This window comes from Ischnura elegans, chromosome 4 (genome assembly GCF_921293095.1).
Source record: "Ischnura elegans chromosome 4, ioIscEleg1.1, whole genome shotgun sequence".
NCBI classification, from domain to species: Eukaryota; Metazoa; Arthropoda; class Insecta; order Odonata; family Coenagrionidae; genus Ischnura; species Ischnura elegans.
In genome coordinates this window covers 116,723,965-116,730,394 of record NC_060249.1, presented here as the reverse complement: position 1 = coordinate 116,730,394, position 6,430 = coordinate 116,723,965, and the positions used below count along the sequence as shown (strand labels likewise).

The following is a 6,430-nucleotide window of genomic DNA, read 5'->3' as shown; positions in this document are numbered from 1 at the left end:
TCACGCGAATAGGTGCACAGTTGTGTACGCCAAGGAGGAAAATCGCCATGAAAATATATTAAACTCGGCCGATATAAGAACCCGGATGTTCCGATTTCCGGTCAGGTATTCTACCACTTATTCATCCAAACCATCTTCTTCTAAATTGAATGTCAGACTGTTTTTTTGGGAACTTAACGAATTACATCTTCAGGGCTACATTGAAAAAAATAATATGAGGGAATAATACCAACTTCTAATAGTTTATTTAACAAAATTAATAAACCACAGTAACCACAATTCGCTTTTTAGCTACGGGTAACGTTTCATGGAAAATTGTGAATAGGAAAAAGGTAACGGTAGATCATCAATCGCTTGGGGGAAAAATTCTGAATGGAATTCCGAATCCTGCATTGAAGTTGTTGCCGTGGAGATTTTTGGGCGGCCGTGCATTCGAAGTGGATAAGTAAATACCGATGGTCTTTGCAGTTTTGAAGTGACGGGGCATGCAGCATGCTGAAATAACTCGGCCGAGGCATGAAAGGCGGTGGTATGGCCTTTGGCGGCGTGGGGCATTGAGATAAGGTCGGTTGATCCCTTTGAACGGAATATTTTTGAGGTGGCACAAAGAGAAGTCATGAGGAGTATGAGATGGAATGTGAATGGAGTTTTAGCATAAGAGCATTCACTGAAACACCGCCTTATCTCCAAATTTGAGGTCTGTTCTCTACGGCAAGGATATATTTTCTTTCGTCCTTGTGGTCTTGAATAACCTTGAGGCGGGAGCATTTGCAGTCGCAATTAAATGAAAAAAGGAATGAGGGTTGAAACGTTCGAAAATATCGAACAGAAAAATCAAGACTCGTGAAAAAGCCAGAGGCTAGAATTCAGTGAGAGATTAACTTTGCAGCACCTTGAAACCTTCTTGAGTGTGACGTCAAAACTTCCGTGAATTTCAACACAAGGACTGAAATTTTTTTAATACATGAAGTTCAAAATTAATAAAATATGTTCGATATTTTTACTGCTCAACACGGTACGACCAGTGTATAAAATTATGGACACCGATAAATTCCTCCGCAGTAAAGAAAGCGTCAATTGGTCTCATATGTGGTTAAATTCTCAAGGTGTACTTATTAAAAATCGCTTGAGGTGGCTGCATGATTGGCAAAATCTGAGGCCAAAATCGAAACCCCAACTTGAGCATTATCGTATGAAACGGAAAGTGTTAGCATATGAAACACTGAAGATCAAATTTGTGCTAGAATCATGCTAGCGCCGACGGATTCGTATGTACGAAGATCATGGCACCACATAAGTGAAGCATTCATCTCTCTTCTCTTTCATCGACATCTTCACGGTCCCTAATGGAAACCGTGCAGTGGGTCAGCAAGGGTAAATTATCACCTACAACGATGGCTCCAAGCGCAGAAATGATATAAAAATACATCACTAACCTGTGAGTATACTGGTACCTACAAAGTTACATGTGCATGCAGGAACTTATACATGGATCTAAAAACCTCACTAGGCATACACCTATCCGTATTAAACGGTAAGTTACGATTTCTCGCGTATATTTCAAGAATTGGATGAATATGAAACATCACATAGCGTTGTCAATTGCCTTTAAAATGGCTATGTGGTGTACGTCATTCGGTAATGGGTATGTATCATTCGAAATCTACGCCACAATATTGAAAACGTTAAGCTACACATAAATAGCATTGAATCATAGATGTCTATTGCAACGGTTTTTTATTACTGACCATAATTGACTGTAATCTCGTTGACATGATCACGTAGTTACGCAAAGCGACGGTGAGGAATTAATCAAAGAAAAAGGGATACCAATTCACACGGTAACCAAATTATATTTTATTAAAATGTTTTTTTACCATATTTAAGCACAGTTGGATGGCAAAAAACACATGAAGAGAAAGGTTTTTCTTCACTTCACACTCAGAATGTGAATTTTGATAGATTTCTCCCGAATGCTCTCTAGCCATTTAACAATCTTTGGCAATAACATCGACTATTCGTAGACAGCTAGAATTAGAAGAAGCTCTCTTAAATCGAGAATGCAATGACCGTTGATGACCAATTATCACTGATATTTGCAAACAAAAAAGGCCATCGGAAGATCCGGGTTCGAATCCCGACCGAGATAATTACTTTATCATAGCGTATTTCATCGCTTGTGTATAACACAAGAGGACGTTGAAAGCATTAGACAAGTACGACATTCTCGGGACAGAAAAGGTATTTTCTATTTTCATCAATCATAAAATATTTTTGGTAGCATACTTGGACTAACTGTAAAACCGACTTGTAATATTTGTCCTATACCTTGTGGCTCGAAATGAAAATACGCATGACACCTTCAAGATACTGAAAAAGTTCGAAAATCTAAAGGAAGATTTTTCTCCATCCTATCTCGTTGATCATCTCACAACAATATTATCACGGTTTCTTACTTCTTCCGGCTATATTACGTCCCACAACTTTCCCAATAACGGTGTTCCGCAAACCACAATCGTCATCCAGTTCGTAACTCACCAAAATATAAACAACAAACTGGAGTCGATTTCGTGTTTTCTGCATGTTTGTGTGCCGACCTCTGAAAACAAAACAAAGGGTCTGTCGTTTGTGAGCCGATACCACGGACCTCAATAGCAAAGGAACGTTGAAACTCCCTGTTCGACTGAATCCAAGTAATTGTGCATCTGCTTATCTTAAGAAGGACATCCAGCATCGCGCTCCATTTAAATACAATAATTAAATACAATAAAACTCGCTCATAACGAACACGCGTATAACGAAATCCCGCCTTTAACGAGGTGAGCTCCCGGTCCCTAGGACTTTACTATAATCTCAAATGTTAATTTCTCCGCATGTAACGAGTTCGGACGATACAAAATCACCGCTATAACGGACTATTCCTTGGTCCCTTGGGGAATTGTTTCCTCTTTTATAAGGAGATAATGGTCATCTTTGAAACCTAACCGTTCCCCACCTTATCATCAGCTGTTATCACGTGTGGCCACCACCACGTATTTCTACCGTTAATCTCAAAATTCTTCCCTAAACAGCCGTTTGATGGAATGGGTATGACGATGATTAATTGTTACGGATGTGTTGCTTGAATGAAGACGATTTACGGAATATTACTCGGAAATCCTATTATGTATAGGGAAAAATCTTTTATTATGGTTAAAACGAAATACCGTTTATCACAAAATAGATCGATGGCCCTGTGAAATACGTTATAAGCAAGGTTTACCATAGATTGAAATGTTAGTTAGTGTGCTTGCGATTTTTCTTAGGGTTTAAGGGTGGTCGATTCCATGACTTATTGTCGCACGTCTGCTTGCTCATCCCAAACGTTTGTAGAAATCAGTCAGTCAGTGGTCGGATGTGGGTTTTATGGTGTAGGCTTTCCCTGAAGCCATTCCGTCAAGCCTATCCCAGGTAACTACAGGGATCCCGAGGTTGGAGAAACGTGCACGATCCTTCATATCATATTCCTCTGTGTATAGACAACAAAAACTTTTGTTATTTTCGACAACATGAAATTTCTCAAAAATAAGAAGTTACATTTCAAGACAAGATTTGCCTCAATTTCCACAAAGGTATAGCAACAGGTGATGCGTGTGTTGACAATGCATGCTATCAAATGATAAATAAAAACATTCACTGATTGAATTTCATTTTCAAAACAGAACTCAAATTAAACGAGAATGAAAGCTAATAGGAATAAAAAAACGCCCCCGGGTGGGCTCGAACCACCAACCTTTCGGTTAACAGCCGAACGCGCTAGCCGATTGCGCCACGGAGGCGGCATAAAAAGGACTACCTTAATCTACTAATATTCTTCTTCGGTTACATCTAACCTATGCTTGATTAAATATGCATTGAAAATTTAGCCTTTCGACAATTTTTTCCTAGGACTTTTCACGATATTAGAAGGGGCCCATTCAATGACTTGTACTTCGTCTGGTTCACACCAAACATTTGAGTGAGTGAGTCAGTGGCGGCACGTGGGTATTATAGATTATATCGATATAAATTCATGATGTTTTGATCGTTTATTAAAAAATTTAATGTCGAAGTTTCTGAAATTTATTTTCAATTTTGGAAACTTATTATATGATAAGATGAGAGGCTAAATGAATGCAAAAGTGGTCGAGCTTAAAAAATTATTTTTACTGTGTCATTGATTAAAAATACAAATTCAGACAATTGATATGACCCCTCTATGATTTAGTTTGCAAATAACGATTTAGCTTGCAGTTCACTTAGCCAGAACTAATCGCCACTGTTCCTATTTATTCATTCCTCATTTTTATCAGTCGCTTTGTAGAGCATAAGCTTTATATAACGCGAGATGATTATAAAGGAAGATTAATACTGTTATATAAATAATGATACGGCATACGTTGCTTTAGGTGGTCCAAAATTATTATTGCTGCAGAAATTATGGTCAGAATGGGTCAGAACCTTACACAGGCCATGCTGGCTGCATTTAAAGGCCAAATGGCATGACCTATGTCACATATATGTTATCCCTACATTATCCTATAACGATCAATCCATAACTTTAAACAATATATGAAACATATCTCGGTAGCATTAGATACGACTTTTCCTTTCCCTATTTTCTCTAGAAAGTGCTGAGTGTTAAGTATAGAACCAGCAGGCTCAAAAATAGAAATAATCCAATACGTTACGGGTCATTTTATACCGCCTCATCATCCGTCTGAAATTTTAAGCCGTAGAAATATTCTCAAATGGACCATGAAGTGGTTAACCGAAGGAATACATTCCACGAATTCCAAAAAAATATTCGATGGCATTCAGGAAGAGGTTAGAAGCAATGGAATAGAAAGAAATTACGTTCGGTGCGAAGACGCAGGTATGAGGAAAAGAAGGGAAGTATTAAACGGAGAGGTATTAAGGAGATTTAAATATTGGCGAGTATAGCTCGCGTAAATACGCCCATGTGTGTGCAATAAGGCGGAGGGAAACGTATACAACGGACCACAATGCTTAACTTCCTTTATGCCCTCAAATTTTCAACGCTTTTCAGAAGCATTGTGCATTCAATTGGAAGACAAACTCATATTGCTGTCAGCATGCCAAAGACCTCAAAGTCACAAATAACCTCATTATATTTTTTCCAAAAGGTTTCCCCCTTGATTCCAGCGGAATGTGAGGATGTTCCGGAGGAGCGGTCGAATGCAACATGAAATAAACGCGGCGGCAACATCCCAATGCAAGAAATGCATTCCCAACTGAAGCCGTCGCCTTTGGCTCCACCGAACAAAGAAAGAGCATGCTCGGAGCGAATAGGCCTCAGACGTCGGCATTCATGCTCCCGAAGTCCCCCTCTTTTCCAGTCCCCCATGCGAAGGAGCAGGTAGAATTGAAAACTCTGTGGAGAGGGTCTTTCATCCTCGCAGAACCCCATTCCCCAGGCCCTTAATCCTTCCTTTCCCTTTCTCGGATCATCTTCACCCCATTCTCCCCTTTGAATCCAAAGCCTTGGAGGAATTCGAGCTCTTTTGAGACTTGTGCCACCCACAGCTAGCAGAATTCCACTGTTTACCTTTTAGCATCTAAGCTACATTTGAAGTCTTCCAAAGGGTATAACTTGGTCCAAGGTTCTCTCATAGGTTATCCTGTTCATTTACGAGGGCGAAAAATGGACATATCCTTCTTAAGAATATCTTTTCAGTTTTGACGAAAAGCTAAACCCAAAAAATTATAAAAAATGGCGTAAGGGATCAAAACGTTACTTTAGCAACTGATTATATAAAATATATAAATTATCTTCCCATTCCGCTCATTCTTTCCTTTAAATCCAAAGCTCCGCGTTGGAGCTCGCACTAATCTCTTCGCGATCATGTAATTAATAATACTATTTTTATTAACAAATATTATTAAATAGAAATGAACAATTGGAAATGATTGTTAATTATACATTAATAAAATCCTTATTCTGTAAAATGAAAGTGAGAGGGAATGCATTGAAGAACTACAAAGGAGAGCTTGTGTATGATGAGGAAAATATTGTTGAATAATGTGAGACAGTGGCGTAACTATGGGGGGGGGGGGGGGGTGAGGGGATAGATAGATCCCCTCAAAGCCTCAGACAAATAAAAAATAATTTAAAACTATTGTATAGTTTTGACGCATAATAACTGGATATGCTTAAAGTTAAATTTTAAGCGCTAAAAGAAGGTAAAATGTATTTCCAGGCATGCCGTTTTTCAAAAATTGTCCTCGCACCCCTTCCTGGGGGGGCAGGTACCTAGAGAGGGGGGGGCGCACCCTCCAGGCCAACCCTTCCCCCCCAAAGCATATGCCTAGTTACGCCTCTGATGTAAGAGATATATTAAGATGCTATAAAAGGCGAAAGGACAGCATTATATGAGAATGAATATGAAGA

At 39.1% G+C, this 6,430-nt stretch overlaps 1 non-coding gene across 1 annotated transcript; it reads right to left on the bottom strand.

Annotated features, from left to right (window-relative positions):
• Positions 1-3,744: 3,744 nt before the first annotated feature.
• Trnan-guu lies at positions 3,745-3,818 on the bottom strand. Its single transcript has one exon. It is a non-coding gene; the product is annotated as a tRNA-Asn (tRNA).
• Between the last annotated feature and the right edge of the window lie 2,612 nt (positions 3,819-6,430).